Raw genomic sequence first — 23,941 nt, forward strand, 5'->3', positions numbered from 1 at the left:
CCACTATCCACACTTCACAAATGACCCAGAGAGAAACCTATTTATTTTAACTTTTATCTTTTTGGACTGATTTCTCATTCTAATCCATTCATGTGTGTTGCGTTATTATTTCTTTGCCAGTTTAGTAGCTAATAAAACTCATTATTTCACTAACCCAAGAAAGCCTGGTTAAATTAGCTCCTTTTAAATTATGAATTCACTTGGATCTGGGAGAAGGCTATCCAGTTGGGAAGGAATCCTTTCTCATTAACCTTGTTGTAACTAATTGATGGGGCAGCTGAATAAAGAATGGGAGTTGGATCATTCCTCCTTACCCAGGAGTTAACAATTTGGGATAGAACTTTCCTAAATTAGGGAACTTCACCCAGATCTGATTATAACACTGTGCTCTCTGGTTCCTAATTCTTTTATGACTAGGAATAGTTTCTCCCTAACTACTGTGTCTGGGTCCATCATGGTTGAGGCAAATTCTATCAAAACTTGCCCCCCCCACCAAAAAAAAAATTCTCTTCAAAGAACAAAGAAATCCCAACCCAATCATTCCTGGGAACTGTAATCTCTCATCCCTGGAATCATGTCAGGAAGGGTCACTGGAAATGAAACATTAACTCTGAATTCTCTTCAGAGATGCTGCTGAGCCTTTCCAGCAATTTCTGTTTTTTTTCTGTTGATCATGCTCAGAAACCTTTTCTGCACTCTTTCTAATACTTTAACATCCCTCCCAAGGTGCAGTGCCCAAAACTGCACACAATAACTCCAATTTTTACAAAATTCATTTACAGGATGTGAGCATCACTAACTTGGTCAGCGTTTATTGCCCATTCCTAATTGAACCAAAATGGGGAAAAGGAGGAGTCAATTGAGAGTCAACTACGTTGTTGTGGGTGTGGAGTTACATCTAGGCCAGACCAGGTAAGGATGGCAGTTTCCATCCCTAAAGGACAGTAGTGAACTAGATAGATTTTTACATGACAATCAGCAATGGATTCATGGTCATCATTAGACATTTAATTCCAGGTGTTTATTGAATTCAAATTCCACCATCTACCATGGCAAGATTTGAACCTGGGTTTCCAGATTAATAGTCCAGTGTTAATATTACTCGGCCATCACCTTCCCTAAGGTAAGGTCTAACAAGTGTTTTATACAAGTTCAGCATTCTTTTTTATGTTCTGTATACTTCTATTAATAAAGCCTAGGATACTGATTTTTTTGGTTAAAAACTTTCTTCACCTACCCTGTAAAGACTAATGCACATATACATCTAGTTCTCCCCATTCCTGCCCTCCCTTTAGAGTGCTACCCTTTACTATAGCTCATTTCTCCATGCTCACGTGAACAAAACATATCACCTCACACTTCTCCACATTGAAGTTCCTCTACTACCTGAACACAAAAATCTGTGGCACAATGGCTCAGCAGTTAGCACTGCTGCCTCACAGCACCAGGGTCCCTGGTTCTGATCCCCGCCTCGGGCAACTGTTTGTGTGGAGTTTGCACATTCTCCCGGTGTCTGCGTGGGTTTCCTCCCACGTCCAAAGATGTGCAGGTCAGCTAAATTTGCTATGCTAAATTGCCCATAGTGTTAGGTCAATTAGTCAGAGGAAAATGGGTCTGACTGGGCTACTCTTTGGAGGGTCAGTGTGGACTGGTTGGGCCAAAGGGCCTGTTTCCACACTGTAGGGAATCTAATATAATTTAAATTCCAGTGTTGTACTAGGGGAGCTGCATTGCCAAAGACTGCTATCTTTGCGATGAGATTTTATACCGAGATCTCACCTGCCCTCACAGGTGGATGTAAAAAATCTCATCACACTATACAAAAGGATAAAGTCAGAAGCCAGACGAAGTCAGGTTATAGTCCAAAACATTTATTTCAAATCTCAGAGAAAGAAGCAGCGCTCTGAACACTTGTGATTTCAAATAAACTTGTTGGACTATAACCCTGAGTTGTGTGACTTCTGACATTGCCCACCCCAGTCCAACACTGGCACCTCCACATTATATATAAAAAGGGGATAGAACAATTCTCCTCAGGTTATTCGACAATATTTATCCTTCAACCATCATCATTAAAAAGTAGATAACCTGGATATTATCACATTATGGGACCTTGCTGCGTAAACATTGCCTGCTCTGTTTCCTACATTACAACAGCACTTACATTTCATTGGCTACAATATTTCAAGACATCTGCAGGTTATCAAAGTTACTATGTGAGTGAAAACCTTTCATTTTTCTTGCTTTTCACTGGATATATTATTCCAGTAAGTTTTTTTACAGATTTGAAAAACACCGAGGGGTTTAGGGAAAAAGCAGGAGTGTGACATTGAGGTGTATGATCGGTCATAATTATACTGAATGGCAGAACTGAAGGGCCAAATGGCTTACTCCTGCAACCAGTTTCTATTCACTGACCACCAACCAATCGTTTTGTACAATATCAAGAATTCTACAAACAAGGAGCTGCTCCTACTTTCACTGAGGTAGCTTGGAAATTTACATGTGCAAATGATATCATAAAATAATAGAACCCCTACAGTGTGGAAACAGACCATTCAGCCCATCAGGTCTACATCAACCCTCTGAACAGCATCCCACTCAGACCCACATCCCCATTTCTCATGGCTAAACCAACAAATTACACATCCCTATACACTAGGGGCAATTTAAATTAGATTCCCTACAGTGTAGAAATAGGCCCTTCAGCCCAACAAGTCCACACTGAACCTCCAAAGACAAACCCACCCAGACCCATTCTCCTACATTTATCCGACTAATGCACCTAACACTATGGGCAATTTAGCATGGCCAACTCACCTGACCTGCACACCTTTGGACTGTGGGAGGAAACCGGAGCAAACCTACACAGACACGGGGAGAATGTGCAAACTCCATGCAGACAGTTGCTCAAGGCGGGAATTGAACCTGGGTCCCTGGCGCTGTGAGGCAGCAGTACTAACTGCTGAGCCACCATGCCACCCCATCTAACCTGCACATCTTTGGACTGTGAGAGGAAACACAGACAAAGGGAGAATCTCTCTAATTCCACACAGCCATTTGCCCAAGAGTGGGATTGAACCTGGGTCCTTAGCGCTGTGAAGAGAGCGGTATTAACCACTGAGCCACCACACCTCCCGAAGGATATTCCTGATAGTTTTCTGGTGAAATTATATTGACCCATTAATCTTAAATTTCTATTTCCCTAATTAAAATGGAAATGTCAAATGTAAACATGTCACAGTGTGATTATACTCTCTGGCCTTTAAGGATGCCAATCACTGTTCTTTCTCCACATCTTCTAAGTTTTTTCTTATGCAGTGACTTAGCTACATTCCTCAAACAAAAATGATAGTTAATTCTTCTTCCATCATAGATTCTGCTCAGGAAGTCAATGTTCCAGTGTGTTATAACCCATTGTATAAAACATTATGTTGACTTCTCCTTTTCCCCATTTTGGTGATAATCTTAAATTAATTCTTTCTAGTGACTGACCAGTTAATATATATTTTCTCCATCTACCTATCTTGTAGTTATGGACAGCTTGATTTGATCTCTGGACAGTCTCAGCTCTAATAACAAGAGCTCCAGGTCTTGTCCTCTTTCCTACCCATGACCAATACAATTGCAATCAAATTGCTGGAGAAACTCAGCAAGTCTGGTAGCATCTGTGGAGAGAAATCAGGTTGGGTTCTGAGGAAGAATCATTCGACCCGAAATGTTAATTCTGATTTCTCTCATAGATGCTGCCAGACCTGCTGAGCTTTTCTGGCAATTTCTATTTTTGTGTAAGAAACAGTCATGGATTTGGGCAGGGACTGTATGTTTTCCCACTCCTACCTGCTGAATGTCCTGTGAAATTGCGTGGTCATATTTGGTGCAATAACTTGCAGTGTCAGCATCAAACTGATGAGACGTTTATGACAATTGTGATACTCCATTATGTTTGGAGACAATACTGTCACAGGTACAAATGGAGAGAGATTCACAGAGATAGAATGAAGGAGAAATGAAGGGCAGATAACTGCATGTAAACAGAGGAAGAGATGAGAAGAACGAGTGAGAGAGAGTGAGAAAAAATGGATATAAAGGCACGTTGATGTAGTGAGATAGACAGCGAAAGACAGAGTGATAAATTGGGAGAGAGTATGAAATATAAGATCAGTATCAAGGAAGAGGTATGAGCAACATTTGCACAGTGAACAGAAATAAATGTATAAGAGATTTTGTACGATGAGAGGGAGAGGATTGCTGTTTGATTTTTGCTGTGTCCGAGAATTGAAACGCACTCGAGTCCCAGCTGTTGCAATTGAACCTGCCCCATGAAAAGAGCACTGACTCACAAACCCCATTGGTCGGTCAGAGTCAGTCTCTCTCTCTCTCTCTCTCTCCTCTCTCTCCTTTGTAACAATGCAATCAGCTGTCAGCTCACAGAGTTCAAACTGGATTGTTGCGAATAGCCTGAAGTCCAAGCACCTCCTGCTGTTTGTAATGTAATCCTGTCTAACGTCTGGCCTGGCTGCAAGGACAGAGAAATAGAAACAGTCCACACACCATATTCAGTTATGAACTAAACACAATCCCCCGTGCCCATCAAGTACTGACATAATAGGAAACAGAACGTAAGGGAGAGAGACCCAGAGAAAGGGTGGTATAGAACGACACAGAATCAAAGCAATAGATATTGGAAAAGACAGATAAAAATAGAGAGAGGTTGTGAATCAGAGGTAGATAAAAAGAACAGAAAGGCACACTTAAAATAAGACAACCAGCCAAAAGGACAGTGATAGAAATGGTGCCCTAAAGATGATAGCTGTCTGTCTGCACTGTACCTTCCAGGGTGCATGTGCATAGTCAATGGGGAATATTGTTTTTGGACCTTTTTAAGAAAGATTTCATCAATGGCCAGAGATGATCTGAGGGTACAAGATAAAGATCCAGTGATGTAATTCAAAGGACACCAGAGGGTTCTCCGAGAGTCCAGTGAAATGTTATGTGATTGGGAAGTCTCGCTGAAACTGAAAGGAAAAGTCTGCAATTTGCACTGTGAGAGTGGCCTGGTTATATATCGACAGAAAACTAGTCAAGACCAAAAGGAGAGGGCCATAACTATCTACTAATGAAATGGCTGTGTGGAGTAACAACAGAGGACAAATCCAGAACCAGGGCATCGGGGGTTGGGAGATGCAGGGAGGATCAAGAAAATTAGCCAATAAGAGATTGAAATGTCGTGGACACTTATTGCAGAGAGCGCAGGGCAATGTGGTGTGGTGATTGATGTACCTGGGACAGCCTGAAAGGAGGACAAGAAGGCTTATGATCAGATGGAATTGTGTGGTGCTGGAAGAGTTCAACATAATGGGATTGGAAGATGAAAGGGTGATTGACAAGAAGAGATGGAGAACCAGCATGGTAGAGACCTCAAACAAAATGGGAAAAGTTGGAAGAAGTGATATAGGGCCAGAAAAGGATCTGCAAATAAAGAGAGACAGACAGGAGGACATGCAGCAAACTACTCTGGCCCCAAGATCATTATGCTTTGATTTTAAAATTCACTTCCTTCTTTTCAAATCCTTCCATGACCTTGCTCTAATCAATCTAGACAACCTCCTCTAGCCCTACAAACCCCCAAAATATTTGTACACTTCAATCCTGGCATTTTACACATCCCTTGCCCCGCCATTTATTTTCCAATTGCCTGTACCCCTGAAACCACTCCAACTTTACCTTTTTTTATTCATTAATGGGATGAGTGTGTCGCAGGCCAGGCCATCATTTATTGCCTAGAGGGCAATTAAGAGTCAACCCCATTGCAGTGGATCTGGAGTCACATCTAGGCCAGACCAGGTAAGGATGGCAGTTTCCTTCCCCGAAGGACATTAATGAACCAGATGGGATTTTCCTAACAATTGACAATGGATTCATGGCCATCATTAGACTCTTAATTCCAGATTTGTTTTGAATTTAAATTCCACCATCTACCATAGTGGGATTTGAACCTGGTTCTCCAGAATATTACCTGGGTCTCTGGATCAACAGACAGAAAGTGATGACTGCAGATGCTGGTAAGTCAGAGTTGAAAATTATGGCACTGGAAAACCACAGCAGATCAAGCAACGTCTGAGGAGCAGTAGAGTTGACGTTTTAGGTATAGATGAAAGGCTTAAGCCTGAAATATCAACTCTCCTGCTCATCAGATGCTGCCTGGCGTGCTGTGCTTTTCCAGTGCCACACTTTTCGTCTCTGGAATTAATAGCCCAGCAATAATACCATCACCTCCCTCCCTCTTACTACAAGAAGTCAAAAGATGAAGTTAACCAACAGAAATTTCTTGCTCAACAATTGGCTTGTGGATGGGACATTCCGGACTGAACACAACATTTATAGCTTACTCTGAGCTTTAAGTTGTATGTGACTCAGTGCCCTATCTCCAATAAGTAATATCCAAGATTGGTCTTTCTAATGTGATGTTCATTTAAGTTTATTCAATATGTGTTCCATTACAATTCAGTAACAAAGTAATTTCAGATCCTTTGACCAATTTCTGGTTTTTAACAGGGTGCACTTAAACCCTATGAGTCTGAGATGTAACATAAATTTCAAGTTGCAAAGTTTTGAACAATATATGGAATACACTCTTTATTCAGTCACTAAACCTGGACAATTTATTGCCCTGAGGAGGAGGTACCGTGTTAAATGCAATTGCATTCTCTGTCAGGACAATTCATAGGACAGTTAAAAATCAGCCACATTTCTGTGGATCTGAAGTTAGGTAAAGGCTAGATTGAACAGAGTCAGCAGATTCCCTTCTCAGAAGTATAGTTGTGGACAAGTTGGATTTTTACAACCGTCTAGTGAAAAGTAAAGTTGCTACAATCCTACCAGACTGCTCTCTCATTACAGAGGGATGACTGGTGGTGCTTTAACCTGAAGGTCACTATGTCTCAGGCAAGGGGACAGGATGAAAAGTGGGACCTTCGTGGTATCCTCAGTTGGTGTAGGAACTGAACCCAAGCTGTTGGAGTCATGCTACTTAACAAACCAGCCATCCAAGCTAACCAGTCCCCAACAGTTTAGTAGCTTCATGCTAATAGTGGCAATTGAACAATTGTTTACGAGGGATTCTTGGGGATTACAGGCCCAGTAACATAACCACTATGCTACTGTACCCCATAATTCCGTGGGTGTTCTGAATGTTAAACAGTACAGAGAGAACTTGTGCAAACAAAGCACAGGGGCTGCAAATATTTTCTACATTAATATCAGGTTCACTGGGTTCAATCGTGATCCGTCACTCTGCTGGTCTGACATTATAACCATGGGCTGGAATCTCAACTAATGCTCAATGTGTCAAACCCTGGCTTTACACAGGAATCTCATGTGGAGTTAGGTTAAGGACAAAGCCTTTCCTGGAACTGGCCCGGTCTGTCTCTCAGAGTTGGGAGCTGAAAATGTGTTGCTGGAAGAGCGCAGCAGGTCAGGCAGCATCCAGGGAACAGGAGAATCGACGTTTCGGGCATAAGCCCTTCTTCAGGAGAAGGGCTTATACCCGAAACGTCGATTCTCCTGTTCCCTGGATGCTGCCTTACCTGCTGCGCTCTTCCAGCAACACATTTTCAGCTCTGATCTCCCGCATCTGCAGACCTCACTTTCTCCTCTCAGAGTTGGGTCAGGGCTGGGGCCCTCTGGCATCACTGATTGTAATGGGAGCACTGAAACGAACGGTCCTGCTCAAACTCTCTAGAATAGAACTGAACCACCAACTTCCGACTCTGAGAGGCAAAATATTTCTCTTCAACTTGTGCAGGGATGTTATTACAGGTAGGACTTGAATACAGGTCTCTTAGCTCAGAGGTAGGGAAACTCTAACTGTGCCTCAAGAGCCCTCTCCTGAGAGGGATTCACAGTGATAGTTGACACCTGTAACACTAATTGCTTGTAACATCCAGAACAGTTGGTGCATGGAAATGCATCACAGGAGCATAAAAGTCAGTTATAACTGTGCGGTTAAATAGCACCAACAGCAAATTGAACAGCAACGGACAGGGAATAAGGAACGAGATGAAACAAACGTTTTCTCTGACCCTCTGTGAATTCCCACTAATAGAAAGACAGGGATTTCACCTCTCTGGTGAGATTACAAATAAGAACCATCTAATTGGACAAAAGACAAGTTTAGCTACATTAAACTCTTCTGGGAGAAAGTGAGGACTGCAGATGCTGGAGATCAGAGCTGAAAATGTGTTGCTGGAAAAGCGCAGCAGGTCAGGCAGCATCCAAGGAGCAGGAGAATCGACGTTTCTTCAGGATTCCTGAAGAAGGGCTCATGCCCGAAACGTCGATTCTCCTGCTCCTTGGATGCTGCCTGACCTGCTGCGCTTTTCCAGCAACACACTTTCATCTTTTCTAGCTGCATTAAACCCCTGGTTTCCAAATTTAGGAAAGGTTCCAATTTTTAAAATTTCGAATGAATGCCTTAAATGACTTGCTGATGGGGACACTGCTGGTAAATATTTTCCATTGCCGAAAGCCAGACTTTGTGGTTACAGATCCCTCTGTTTTTGCTGCCACTGGGGATCTGGATAGGTAAGTGCTCTGTCACTTTGAGGCTAACCTCCCCTCCACAATGCAGTGCAGCAATAGTGGCTCAGGTACTCACCGAACCTTCAGCCCATGCCTGGGCTCCCTCGGCAGGGTCCATGTACTGTCATCTGCTCATTGGGCGGAGCTGCTGGGAACACATGACTGATCTGATGAATGTTAATCGTCGCAAATCCACAAGCATTAGTCATAAACTTAACAAAAGGACCAGGAACAATGCAACACCCTAAAAATAACTCCGGTTCCATCAGTCTGCAAAAATTGGTTTCTAGTTTCTGCTCATACACCCGCAGTCAACACCACAGGGAGGGAGGTGAAAGCGTGTTGGAAAATGATACCAAGTGGAGCTGATCATTTCAAAAGACAACGCCAAAGATCTACTGAGTTTTTCCAGCAATTTCTGCTTGGGCTTGTGAACTGATAATTTACCTTGAACCAAAAGAATTGTGCAGGCCAGAGTTTATAATGTGACATTCGCTGTGAACCACAGAGACCTGTACAAATGAATGTACATAAGCAGCAGATTCTGCTAGGATACAGGGTTGCCATATGTGAAGCTGATCTGCTGCACTGCAAAACGTTACAGGCTGTGTTCGTTATCGGCTGTCCTTGCGGAGGGAGCACTCTTGAGAGAGAGGTGGGCTCTGCAGGGATATTTTATCTCCTCCCGCCCAGTTCTGTTTTGATTTAGCCCTGTCCCCCTTACTTTCATGGTTTTTCAGTGTCCAAAGCCGGGTTTGTATGTAAATACCGAATGGACTATTCAGGTGATTTACCAGTAGCTAAAAACAAAAAAACGGTCGTGGTGATTGGGGGAGAGAAACAGTTCAAATCCCTACATTGTGGAAGCAGGCCATTTGGCCCATCAATTCCACTCTAACCCCTTGAAGAGCATCCCACCCAGATCCAACTCTGACCCAACCCCTGTACTGCTGGTTAATCCACCTGGCCTGCACATTTTTCAAAACTCCGATACAAGCCCACCTTGCTGACCCTGAACTCTGGTCTACTGGCTTTTAAAAGACTTTTACCGGTCAGATGCAGATTTACCTTCAAACAGCTACTCCAAGCCAATTTTTCCAGTTCCTGCTTAATACCGTCATAATTAGCCTTTCCCAAACTTAGCACTTTCACCTGAGGACCAGTCTTATCCTTTTCCATAGCTGTCTTACAACTAATGGAATTATGATCACAGTTCCCAAAATGCTCCCCCACTGAAACTTCGATCATCTGTCCAGGCTCATTCCCCACACAAAAACGTAGAAGCAGAGGAAAAAGAATAGGCCATTCAACACATTAAACCTGCTTCAGTATTCAATTTTTTTATGGGTCTATCAATTTTGACTAGAACATATGCAATAATTGAGCTTCCACAGTCCTCTAGGGTAGAGGATTTCAAAGATTCATCACCCTCTGAATGAAGAAATTCCATTTAATCTCAGACCTAAATGGCCTATCCCTTATCCCAAGAGAATGTTCCCTGGTTCAATGTTCACCAGCCGAGGGGAACGTGGCAACTGCATTCAACTTGTTTCTAAGTTTCAATGCAATAAACTCTCATTCTTTGAAATTCTAGTGAATACAGGTACAGTTACCTCAAATCAACCTCATAAGACAATCCCACATCCTAAGAGAGGTCTGGTGAACCTTTGTTGCACTCCCTCAAATGGATATTGTCCCTTAGATAAAGAAACCAAAACTATACACAATACTCCACATGGTCACATCAAGGCTGTACACATATGAATCAAACATCTTTATTTATGTATTCAAATTCACTTGTGACGAAAGCCAATATACCATATGAACATAGAACATAGAACATCACAGCGCAGTACAGGACGTTCGGCCCTCGATGGTGCACTGACCTGTGAAACCAATCTGAAGCCCATCTAACCTACTACTCTCTGAGTAAAGAAACTACCTCTGACATCTGTCCTATAGCTATCACCCCTCAATTTAATGCTATGTCCCCTCATGCTAGCCATCACCATCCAAGGAAAAAAACTCTCACTGTCCACCCTGTCTAACCCTCTGATTATTTTATATGTCTTAATTAAGTGTTCTCTCAGCCTTTTGTCTCTCTAGCGAAAACAACCTCCAGTCCCTCAGCCTTTCCTCGTAAGACCTTTCCTCCATACCAGGCAACATCCTAGTAAATCTCCTCTGAACTCTTTCCAAAGCTTCCACATACTTCCTATAATGCAGTGACCATATGCTTTCTTTATTGGTTGATGAACCTACATGATAGCTTTTAGTGATTCATGTACAAGGTCACCCAGGTCCTTTTGGACACTGACACTTTCAAACCTCTCACCATTCAAGAAATATTTGCTGTGTCTGTTTTTTTTTCCTACGCAGTGATAACTTTTATTCATGTTACATTCCATCATGTTCATGCCATTCCACTGTCCTGGTCCATTTGAAGTCTCCTGACATCATCCTCAGAAATCCTTTAGTATCAGCAGATTTTGGAAATATTACATTTTGTCCATGTGCCCAAATCATTGATGTTGTGAACAGCAGGGCTTAACTGATCCTTGCAATCACTCACTTGTGACATCCTGCATTCTGAGAATGACCTGTTTCTTCCTGCTCTCTAATTTCATTCTATTAGCTAATTCTCAACCCATTGCTGAATATTACTCCCAATCTCACATACTCTAATTTTGTTTATAATACTCCAGCCTAGGATGTCAGAAAAAGACTTCATAAAATGCAAATATACTACATCTACTGGTTCCCCCTTTACCTATGTAAATCCAAGGTTGGTCAAACATGATAGCCCTTTTTGTAAATCCCGTTTTACTGTCTTCTAGTAACCACTACAGATATTTGTTGTATTTCTTTTAACACTAATCATTGCTTGTCTAACATCAAATCTTTTAGTGTATTATCCCAATCCACTAATGCTAACTTTCTCCTTAAACCCTCATAGTTTCGCTTGTTCAGATATGAGACTCTTATTTCAAAATAAACTACCTCACATTAAGTTTAATGTGAAATTCTGTCATATTATGATCACTATTCCCCAAATGTTCCTTTTACAACAAGTTTATTAATTAGCATTTTCTCACTTCAATCTAAAACAGCTTGATTCCTAGTTGGTTCTTTAAACTACTGACTCAGAAATTTAGTTCTGATGAAGAGTCACCAGACTTGGAACATTAACTCTACTTTCTTCCCACAGATGCTGCCAGACTTGCTGAGTTTCTCCAGTAATTTCTGTTTTTGTTTCAGTTCTCCAGCATCTACTGTTCTTTGTTTTTTTCCACAAACTCATCTCATATAACTCCTGAAATTCATCCTCCACAGCATTTGTGTCGATTGGATTTATCTTGTATATCTGTAAATTGATGTCACCCATGAATACAGTTTTATTCATGTTATATGTGTGTGTAATTTCCTGATTAATATTGAGCCCCGCATTACCAGTGTACTTTGGTGACCTATAAACAATTCCCATTGCGGTTTCCTGCTCTTGGCTGTTTCTCAGCTACTCCTAACATGATTTTATACTTTGATCCTTTGATCAAACATCCTCTGTATTCAATGTATCAATCTCATTTCTTAATAAGAGCAACTTCTTTCCTCTCTTCCCCTTCTTTCCTAAAGTGGATATTCATTTCCAAAGCTCAATCACCCTGCAACCACATCTTTGTAATGTCATATCCATCGACCTCAATTTTGGCGTTCAAATCATCAGTCTTGTTGTGAAGGCTGTATGTTTTAATTCTGCTTTTCTAATATTATTTTGTGTTTGGTTTCTATTTGGTGCTTGACATATTGTTGCCTGCCTTCTGATTGTGCCACTACTTCCTGATTCCTGGTCCCAGGTTTGTTTCTGTCCAAACTATGGCCCCTCACAAGGTCCCTCTCTGTAGAGAGAAAAAATACAGTTAATATTTCAAGTCAGTGAATTATCTGAAGAATTTCTGTCAAAAGGTCACGGATCTTGTAATCTTGACTCTGTTTTGTTTTTTTCATTCATGAAACGTGTGCGTCACTGGCTGGCCCAGCATTTATTGCCCATCCCCAGCTGCCCTTGAGAAGGTGGTAGTGGGTTGCCTTCTTGAACCACTGCAGCCCAGCTGCTGTAAGTAGACCCACGGCATTGTTAGGAAGAGTGTTTCAGGACTGTGGCCCAGTGACACTGAAGGAATGACAATATATTTACAAGTCAGGATGGTGAGTGGCTTGGAGGTAGGCATTCACATGTATCTGCTGCCCTTGTCTTTCTAGAGGTAGTGGTTGTGTGGTTGGAAGGTTCTGTCTCAGGAGCCTTGGTGTATTTTGAATTAATGAAGCTTGGGATGCCGTTTGCTTTACTACCTGCTCTCTCCACCTGCCATATCACCTTTAATAAGTTATGCACATACACACCAAGGTAGGTCTGCTTCTGCACAGCCTTTAGAGTTGTAGCCTTGATTTTACATTTACTCTCTATTTTTTGTATAAACATGTATCATGTCCCATTTCTTTCCATTGAAATTCATCGGGCATCTATATATTCATTCCACCAACTTGTCTATGTCTTTTTGAAGAACAACACTGTGCAGCTCATGGTTTTCAATGCTACCAGGTTTTGTATCATATGCAGTTTTTACAATTGCCCCCTGCACATCAAAATCTAGACCATTAAATTATATCAGAAAAAGTAATTGTCCCAAATGGATCATTGGGGAATGCACTGAAAATATTTATGAAGCATCTGGATACGCACTTAAAATGCTGGGTCACACCAGGCTATGGACCAAATGCTGGTAAATGGGATTTGCATAGTTTTATATTTGTTGGTTGGCATAGACATGATGGGCCAAAGGGCCTGTTTCTATTTTGTATGACTTTAATTCTTTGAAAGCTGCCTCCAACCTGATAAATACCCATTAACCATTACTCTCTGTTTTCTATCTCTTGTTCACTTTTGCATCCATGCTGCTAACTATTTCTTTTATGCCATAATCTGTCACTTTTGCAGCACGGTGGCACAGTGGTTAGCCCTGCTGCCTCACAGCTCCAGAGACCCGAGTTCAATTCCCGCCTCAGGCAACTCTCTGTGTGGAGTTTGCACATTCTCCCCGTGTCTGCGTGAGTTTCCTCTGGGTACTCCAGTTTCCTCCCACAGTCCAAAGATGTGCAGGTTAGATGAATTGGCCATGCTAAATTGCCTGTAGTGTTAGGTGAAGGGGTAAATGTAGGGGAATGGGTCTGGGTGGGTTGCTCTTCGGAAGGTTGGTGTGGACTTTTTGGGCCGAAGGGCCTGTTTCCACACTGTAAGTAATCTAATCTAATCTTATCTAATCTAATCCTTTCTCAGAAGTCTGGTTTAGTGGTACTATACCAATGCCTTTTGGAAATCGATGTACGTTACATCAAGGGTATCTTTTACCTCTTCAAAACTCTTTAGCCAGTTAAAATCATAAGACTGTAAGAAATAGGAACAGGAATAGGCCATTCGGCCCCTCGAGCCTGCTCTGCCATTCAATAGGATTATGGCTGACCTGACAGTCCTCATGTCCACTTTCCTGCCCTTCCTCCATACCTTGATCCCTGGCTGCTAAAGAATCTATCCTTCTCAGTCTTAAACGTATGTAAGGTAGAGAATATTTGCAGCAGAGAACAGGAAATTGATGGAGAAAGTGAATAATTACTTCACTGAAGAAATACAAAAGACCTCCTGAAAAAAATTGTAGGTCTTGTGAAACAGAGGGACTAAAATAAATTAGAGTTAGTAAAGAGACAGTATTTGACAAGTCAGCTCGATAAAAGGTTGATAAATTCCCTGGAGCCTATGATCTATCCTAGAGTTTTGATGCAGTTGGTTAAAGCGAAAGTGATTCATCGGTGATTATCTTCCAAAATTCTATAGGTTTTGGAAAAGTTCCTGATGTCAGGAATGTAGCAAATGTCAGGTAAAGGTAAAATTGTCATAGTATTAGAGAACCATGGGGCCACTCTCTCATTAGAAAGAGATGACCAGTGATGGGTTTGTAATGTAACCGCACTATTAAGGAAAGGAGGGAGAGGGAGAATGGACTACAGACCTGCTAGTTTGACATCAATAGTACGGTACTGGAAAAGCACAGCCAGTCAGGCAGCATCCAAGGAGCAGGAGAATCGATGTTTCAGGCATAAGCTCTTCATCAGAAATCAGGATCAATTAATATTACAGTGACAAATACAGAGTATACTGGACAAATTCGGCAGGTCTGACAGTGTCTGTGCAGAGAGAAACAGAGTTAACGTTTTGAGTCCAATATGACTCTTCAGTGGACGGGTTCTTCAGAGTCTCCGATGAAGGGTTATACCACACTTGAAATGTTGGTTCTGCTTTCTTTCCACAGAGGCTGCCAGACCTGCCGAGTTTCTCCAGCAATTTACGTTTTCGTTTCAGTTTCTCAGCATCTACAGTGTTTCACTTTTATTAAAGGGATTTTTAAAAATAATAGGGAAACTTTCAGACTTTATTATAAAGAATGTGATAACATAGAAAAATACAGCACAGTACAGGCCCTTTGGCCCTCGATGTTGCGCCGATCCAAGCCCACCTAACCTACACTAGCCCACTATCCTCCATATGCCTATCCAATGCCCGTTTAAATGCCCATAAAGAGGGAGAGTCCACCACTGCTACTGGCAGGGCATTCCATGAACTCACGACTCGCTGAGTAAAGAATCTACCCCTAACATCTGTCCTATACCTACCAGCCCTTAGTTTAAAGCTATGCCCCTTTGTAATAGCTGACTCCATACGTGGAAAAAGGTTCTCATGGTCAACCCTATCTAAACCCCTAATCATCTTGTACACCTCAATCAAGTCACCCCTAAACCTTCTTTTCTCCAATGAAAACAGCCCCAAGTGCCTTAGCCTTTCCTCATACGATCTTCCTACCATACCAGGCAACATCCTGGTAAACCTCCTCTGCACCCGTTCCAGTGCCTCCACATCCTTCCTATAGTATGGCGACCAAAACTGCACACAATACTCCAGATGCGGCCGCACCAGAGTCTTTTACAACTGCAACATGACCTCAGGACTCCGGAATTCAATTCCTCTACCAATAAAAGCCAGTACGCCATATGCCTTCTTCATCGCACTATTTACCTGGGTGGCAACTTTCATAGATCTGTGTACATGGACACCAAGATCCCTCTGCTCATCCACACTACCAAGTATCCGACCATTAGCCCAATACCCCATCTTTTTGTTACTCTTACCAAAGTGAATCACCTCACACTTACCTACATTGAACTCCATTTGCCACCTTTCTGCCCAGCTCTGCAACTTATCTATATCCTGCTGTAACCTGATACATCCTTCCTCACTGTCAACAACTCCACCGACTTTCGTATCATCCGCAAACTTGCTCACCCAACCTTCTAGCCCCTCCTCCAGGTCATTTATAAAAATGACAAACAGCAATGGTCCCAAAACAGATCCTTGCGGAACACCGCTAGTAACTGCACTCCAAGATGAACCTTTACCATCAACTACTACCCTCTGTCTTCTTCCAGCCAGCCAATTCCTAATCCAAACCTCCAACTCACCCTCAATGCCATACCTCCATATTTTTTGCAGTAGCCTACCATGGGGAACCTTATCAAATGCCTTACTAAAATCCATATACACCACATCTACTGCTTTACCCTCGTCTACCTCCTTAGTCACATTCTCAAAGAATTCAATAAGGTTTGTGAGGCACGACCTGCCCTTCACAAAACCATGCTGACTATCCTTGATCACGTTATTCCTATCCAGATGTTCATAAATCCTATCCCTTACAATTCTCTCTAAGACTTTGCCCACAACAGAAGTGAGACTCACCGGCCTATAGTTACTAGGGTTATCCCTACTCCCCTTCTTGAACAAGGGAACCACATTTGCTATCCTCCAGTCTACTGGCACTTTTCCTGTAGACAACGAGGACATAAAAATCAAGGCCAATGGCTCTGCAATCTCCTCCCTTGCTTCCCAGAGAATCCTAAGATAAATGCCATCAGGCCCAGGGGACTTATCTATTTTCACCCTTTCCAGAATTTCCAACACCTCTTCCCTACATACCTCAAAGCCTTCCATTCTACTTAATTGTGACTCAGTATTCACATCGGCAGCAATGTCCTGTTCCTGAGTGAATACTGACGAAAAGTATTCATTCAGTGTCTCCCCAATCTCTTCAGCCTCCACATGCAACTTCCCACTACTATCCTTGACTGGACCTATTCCTACCCTAGTCATTCTTTTATTCCTGAAATACCTATAGAAAGCCTTAGGGTTTTCCCTAATCCTACCAACTAAGGACTTTTCATGTCCCCTCCTTGCTGCTCTTAGCTCTCTCTTCAGATCCTTCCTGGCTACCTTATAACTCTCAATCGCCCCAATTGAACCTTCACACCTCATCTTTACATAGGCCGCCCTCTTCCATTTAACAAGGGATTCCAATTCCTTATTAAACCACGGCTCCCTCACACGACCCTTTCCTCCATGCCTGACAGGTACATACTTATCAAGGACACTCAATAGTTGCTCCTTGAACAGACTCCACATATCAATTGTGCCCATGCCTTTACCATCAACTACTACCCTCTGTCTTCTTCCAGCCAGCCAATTCCTAATCCAAACCTCCAACTCACCCTCAATGCCATACCTCCATATTTTTTGCAGTAGCCTACCATGGGGAACCTTATCAAACGCCTTACTAAAATCCATATACACCACATCTACTGCTTTACCCTCGTCTACCTCCTTAGTCACATTCTCAAAGAATTCAATAAGGTTTGTGAGGCACGACCTGCCCTTCTTTTCCATCCTAAGTCATGCCTCACCGTATCATAATTTCCCTGCCCCCAGCTATAACTCTTGCCCTGCAGTTCCCATTTATCCTCTCCATCACTAGAGTAAAAGTCACTGAATTGTGGTCACTGTCCCCAAAGTGCTCACCTACCTCCAATTCTAACACCTGGCCTGGTTCGTTACCCAGAACCAAATCCAGTATGGCCTCACCTCTTGTTGGCCTGTCTACATATTGTGTCAGGAAACCCTCCTGCACACATTGGACAAACACTGACCCATCTAACGAACTCGAGCTATAGTTTTCCCAGTCAATATCTGGAAAGTTAAAGTCCCCCATAACAACCACCCTATTACTTTCACTCTTCTCCTGAATCATCCTCGCAATCCTTTCTTCTACATCTCTAGGACTATTAGGAGGCCTGTAGAAAACTCCTAACAGGGTGACCTCACCTTTCCTATTCCTAACCTCAGCCCAAACTACCTCAGATGGCGAGTCTTCATCCATCGTCCTTTCCACCGCTGTAATACTATCTTTGACAAGCAATGCCACACCTCCCCCTCTTTTACCCCCACCTCTGACCCTACTAAAACATTTAAACCCTGGAACCTGCAACAGCCAATTCTGTCCCTGTTCTACCCATGTCTCCGTAATATCCACAACATCGAAATCCCAGGTACCAACCCACGCTGCAAGTTCACCTACCTTATTTCGTATACTTCTTGCATTGAAGTATACACACTTCATGACACTTTCCTGTTTACAGGTACCCTCCTTTGAGATTGATGGGAGGTTATGTTGTGGCTGTACAGGATGTAGGTTAGGCCACTTTTGGAATATTGAATGAAATTCTGGTCTCCTTCCTATCGGAAAGATGTTGTGAAACTTGAAAGGGTTCAGAAAAGATTTACAAGGATGTTGCCAGGGTTTGAGGATTTGAGCTATGCGGAGAGGTTGAATAGGCTGGAGCTGTTTTCCCGGAGTGTCGGAGACTGAGGGGTGACCTTATAAAGTTTTATAAAATCATGAAGGGTATGGACAGGATAAATAGACAAGTCTTTTTCCTGGGGTGTGGGAGACCAGAACTAGAGGGCATAGGTTTTCGGTAAGAGGGGAAAGATATAAAAGGGAATCAAGGGGCAAATTCTTCACGCAGAGGGTGGTATGTGTATGGAATAAGCTGCCAGAGGAAGTGGTGGAGGCTGGTACAGTTGCAACATTGAAAAGACATCTGGATGGGTATATGAATAGGAAGGGTTTGGAGGGATATGGGCCGGGTGCTGGCAAATGGGACTAGATTAGGTTGGGATATCTGGTCGGCATGGACGAGTTGGACCAAAGGGTCTGTTTCCGTGCTGTATACCTCTATGACTATGACTCCAGAAGGAAAATGTCTAACTATTGGGGCAAACCATCCCAAATGCTCCATTCCAAACAAATTCTGGGCCATTTTTTTAATTTGTTGAGACCATCACTGATTTTCGTTGTGGGTTGGTTTGGATCTTAGATGAAATTGAGAATCAAACTTTGAATTTTGAGTAGCAGGTTTGTTTTGAAAGTAGGAGAGAGCATATAAACTAATGTTTGCAATTGGGAACTGGCCTGGAGAGATAATTGCAAGTTAATTTATGTTCTAAGAACACTGTAGATGGTTTGGCACCAGGAAGTGTTATGCTTAAGGACTGACATTTGGTTGGATGTTGCATTGGCCAATCAAGGGAAGGTTGGTGTTGACCAGCCAATCACACAAAATGCTGAAGAAGAAAGAGAAACCATTGATTTAGACTGTGCTTTTGTGCAGAAGGCTGTGTGCTTGTAAACTGCTGGACTAGGAAGCTATGTTTGAGTTTTACTTTTTCTTGCTAATGTTATTTTCAGTTAAAGAATTATTGAATGTTCTAAGAAAAGAATCCCAGTTCATAAGAAGTAAGTTAATATTCCTTGGAGCCTGCTGGAAGCTATTTGCATTACCAGTTACTTTGGAATTCAAGCAATATACAATCTCATGTGCCTGTGATACAATGCATCATCAAGGATCCCATTAAAAACTGATAATCGTTGTTGAAATGGTTGTCGAACTGGCAAATTACAATTCTTTTATTTTCTTTTCAATTTATCCCATAGTTCACACAGAGGGTGGTGCGTGTATGGAATGAGCTGCCAGAGGATGTGGTGGAGGCTGGTACAATTACAGCATTTAAGAGGCATTTGGCTGGGTATATGAATAGGAAGGGTTTGGAGGGCTATGGGCCGGGTGCTGGCAGGTGGGACTAGGTTGGGTTGAGATATCTAGTCGACATGGATGGGTTGGACCGAAGGGTCTGTTTCCGTGCTGTACATCTCTATGACTCTGTGACTCTATGTGTGTCTGTCTATTTGTGAGAGTGGGGATTACACTCAAAGAAGACTCTGTTTAGGTCATGGACATTAATTAGATTATCTTGTTGTTTAGCTTCACTCTACTAAAGTTACAGTAGTAATATTAAATTGATAATTTCTGTTTAAGTTATTAATTTGGTGTCTGATATCTGTTATTCTTAATATCTGTTTACAAACAACTGGGTATTTTGATGGCCATTGAATGTTTTCATTTTACTGTGTTGCGAATCCAGGGTTTGCGAGTCTGATTTAATCTCACTTGCTATCCCTGAGTCATTACAAACTCCTCCTACTTCCTACTCAACACAAAATAATTAATTAAAATAAAATCTATTACAAAATATTTGGAAAATGGAGTTGTTAATTAACCTTCCCGATGGAATCAATTCTACCTTCCCTTCTGTTCTTCCTTCTCTTTCACCTTTCCTCTCTCTGTACTTTTCAAAAGAAAATTGTCTAAATATTTGCAAAGGAAAATGTTGCAGAGCTTTAAGGAAGGGAGAGAGAAAATGTACAGAGCTGGTACAGAGACGACTGGTCGAAGGGCCTCATTCTGTCTTCTATGATTCTTTGATGCTTTCTGAAACCACTGGTTGGTTCAAATGTTGATTTTTTTTGTTGTAGACAGATCAGAGCAACAGATTGGAAACATCAGAGCTCCTACAGAGGTAGCTGCCAGGTCTTACTATGGAGGCCCTATGAAAGGGGAGGTTATTTAAAGGGGTTGGTGACTCTGGCAACTTTAACAGTTTACTTACCAGATAGAGAAGATGGGACATAGCTGACGTAGTTCTATTATGGCACAGCTAGATCTGAAGATAATTTTGGAAGCTGTATACATTCGCAAGCAAATTTCCAGTTGTTAGTCACCAAATTGTCACATTCAGAATAGTCAATAAGAATTGAAGGGATTTAGAGTCTGTGTTTAACAATCTTACACAGTGACAACTTAAGCAAACAATTTGGGAACAATAGTGACACCTTTAGGAGCAGTGAGATCTCACAGTTCAAATCTTATCATCAGTGTAGCCTCAATTGCAATGCAATGGTTCACTGGTATCGACTGACCCTGACTCATGGGTACAGAGTGACCCCTAGTGCAGTGTCTGGTGTGGTGCCATCTATGGGCACAATTAACCTGGTCTGGTATTGAACCAGTGCATGCGAAAGTGAGGACTGCAGATGCTGGAGATCAGAGTCAAGAATAGAGCGGCCGAAACATTGATTTTCCTGCTCCCTGGATGCTGCCTGACCTGCTATGCTTTTCCAGCACCACTCTGATTTTGACATTGAACCAGTGCAGGTGAGGAGAGAAGGCAAGCTAAGTGGTGGCTAATCAACTCCAAGCTTAGAATTTGAGAGGCTATAGATTGTAATAAGAAGGAGGAGGGTGGGGGGTAACACAGTGAGGGATTGATTTCTGGGTTTTAAACCTTGGGAAAGGAATTGTAGGCAGAATGAGTCTTGATCTCAATACAGTGACTGAAGAGAAAGGGAAAGGGAGACAGAGAGACACAGAGGGGGAGAGAGAGGAGAGGGAGAATGTTAGAGAGGGATAGAGAGAAGGATAGGGAGGAGTGAGTGAGGCAGAAGGGGAAGGGAGAGAGAAAAAGAGAGAGAAATATGGAAGCAAAAACTGTGTATAGGACTTCATGTATGATCTCATTAAAACACAAAGAATTAGATCAAGAATTTGTTATATGCTATTTGTGTATTCAATCTCTGGATCCTGCTAAACAGAAAGAGATTTCAACATGTAAACAAGCTGCAAAATCTTCAATATTTATAAGCAACCTCTCACATGCTAACACTTTTCTATGCCACTTGTTATGGAAAGGTTTCAATGAATCAGTCAGATTAGAGAGAAAAAGATAGGACCAAAGAATTCACAGCTCTGCAACATCTGAGGCAAAATTAATCATGGGGCAAAGCCAAAAATCTGCATTAAAGATGAAACATGAGGATGGGCTGTCCACTAAAATAAATACACAAATTTGAATGGTTGGTGCTATATCTGAAAGGATCTGAAAAAGTTAATATTTCATTGAGTTAGCACCACCGACTGTAATGATGTCTCAAGGACTTGGTTAGAATTAGGAAGGAGCTTGTTAGAGACAGACCTGAAGCAAATATGTTCCTCTAACAGATTTAGTTTTATTCACTGGTGGGATGAAGACATCACTGGCCAGGCTGGTACTTATTTCCTGTCTCTAGTTACCCTTTAGAAGGAGGTAGTGACCTATCTTCTTGAACTGCAGCAGTCCATGTGCTGTGGGTTGACCCTTAGGGATGGAATTTCCAGCGACAGTGAAGGAACAGTGACATATTTCCAAATCAGGATGGTGAGTGGCTTGCAAAGGAACTTGCAGGGAATGGAGTTCCCATATATTTGCTGTCCTTGGCCTTCTAGATTGTAGTTATGTTGATCATATTCATGCAATCTTAATTAGTAATAGACTTCATACTCAATGAGGCTGTGTTAGTTGGACCAGGAATGTGGCTTCACTGATTCATGCTTGACAAGTTTGAATTTGAAATAGTCCCCATGAGTAGTGCAGGAGGGACAATGGAAGGTCCATCACAACTTAGAGAGCAGCAGTGACCGGCACTACCTTGGAATGGTGCCAGCTGAGAGAAATTAGACTTCAAGGTTCTGAGAAAGTAGACAAAGGGGGGAAAAGGCATGCTGGTGACTCAGAACATTTAAGATAAACATGTATCACTGATCATTGACAGCAGCAAACCCTGGAAACCCTATGGCAATACACAACACGGGCGAGGGAGTGGTAGTGGCATTGTGGTATTGTCATTGAATTAGTAATTCAGACTCCCAGATAATGTATGAGACAAAGCAAGTTGGGAAGGCAAGTGGTGAGGATGACACAAGGAGTGAGCAAAAAGTTATGGACAGGTTAAGCGAGTGGGCAAAAAGTTGACCAATGGAATACAGTGTGGGGAATTGTGAGGTTATGCACTTTAGTAGGAAGAATTATTTAAATGTCAAAAAACTGAAGATTGCTACAGAACAATGAGAGTCCTTGTTAATGAAACACAAAAATAGTCCTCTCCATGGGCGGCATGGTGGCACAGTTGTTAGCACTGCTGCCTCACAGCGCCTGAGACCCGGGTTCAATTCCCGCCTCAGGCGACTGACTGTGTGGAGTTTGCACGTTCTCCCCGTGACTGCGTGGGTTTCCTCCGGGTGCTCCGGTTTCCTCCCACCGTCCAAAGATGTATAGGTCAGGTGAATTGGCCACGCTAAATTGCCTGTAGTGTTAGGTGAAGGGGTAAATGTAGGGGTATGGGTGGGTTGCGCTTCGGCGGGTCGGTGTGGACTTGTTGGGCCGAAGGGCCTGTTTCCACACTGTAATGTAATCTAAATCTAAATCTAAGTAATCTAATCCAAGTTCAGAAGGTAAGTGGGAAGGTAAAAGGAATGTTGGCCTTTATTTCAAAAGATATGGAATGTGAAAGTAGAGTGGTTTTGCTAAATCTATACAAGACACCAGTCAGAAAGCAGCTGGAATGCTGTGAGCAATTTTAGGCTCTGCAAGAAGATAAGCTTTGGGCAATTTAAAAAACAATGAGATTCTGTGCTAACTCAGAAACCTTTTAAGAAATCTTCCATTGTACCCTCAAAGTACGAGATGTCAATAATTCCTGTACAGTAATAAATAGAATAAAAACCTTTACAGAAGCTAAAATGGATGTTGTAAATTAGGAAACCTAAAATAAAGGATTGCTAATAAGAGTCAATTTTAGAGATAGGTCAAGTAGAACACAAAGTGATATACTCTGGAGAAGACAACTCCAGAGGTATAGGATCGATAGAGCTCATGGCTTCACCAGGGATGAGGTGAAATACAGTCAGTCCTTCTACAATGCGATGGTTGAAATTCTTGTGCAACCCCGCATTATAGAAAAATCGCGCTTTAGAAACAGCATTTAAAGTGTTGCCGTTACAACCTACACACGTTTTAAAAGTTTGAGCTTTAGAAACAACATCCCCAATTCGTCAAACATGTTACAGTGAGTTCGCGTTGACCAAATGCACGTTATAGCAGAACTACCTGTAGCAGACAAATTCAAAGAGGTACTGAAATCCTATAACATTTTTGAAAGGACAAAATTCAGTAAAAGAGTGCAACATCCAGGAGATGCCATAGCTGTTT

The 23,941-nt window shown here is 42.1% G+C and overlaps 1 protein-coding gene across 1 annotated transcript in view; it reads right to left on the reverse strand.

Moving 5' to 3' along the window:
• wnt2bb (wingless-type MMTV integration site family, member 2Bb) overlaps positions 1–8,688 on the reverse strand; it is a 72,534-nt gene extending 63,846 nt beyond the window's left edge. Inside the window, exon 1 of the mRNA XM_087973444.1 lies at positions 8,660–8,688. The gene's annotated coding sequence lies outside the window, so the exon portion shown is untranslated. The remainder of the gene's footprint in view (positions 1–8,659) is intronic.
• Positions 8,689–23,941: the final 15,253 nt, after the last annotated feature.

Source organism: Chiloscyllium plagiosum, unplaced genomic scaffold, assembly GCF_037043375.1.
Source record: "Chiloscyllium plagiosum isolate Xiang-an unplaced genomic scaffold, Cpla_swu_hap1 HiC_scaffold_26, whole genome shotgun sequence".
Classification (NCBI taxonomy): Eukaryota; Metazoa; Chordata; class Chondrichthyes; order Orectolobiformes; family Hemiscylliidae; genus Chiloscyllium; species Chiloscyllium plagiosum.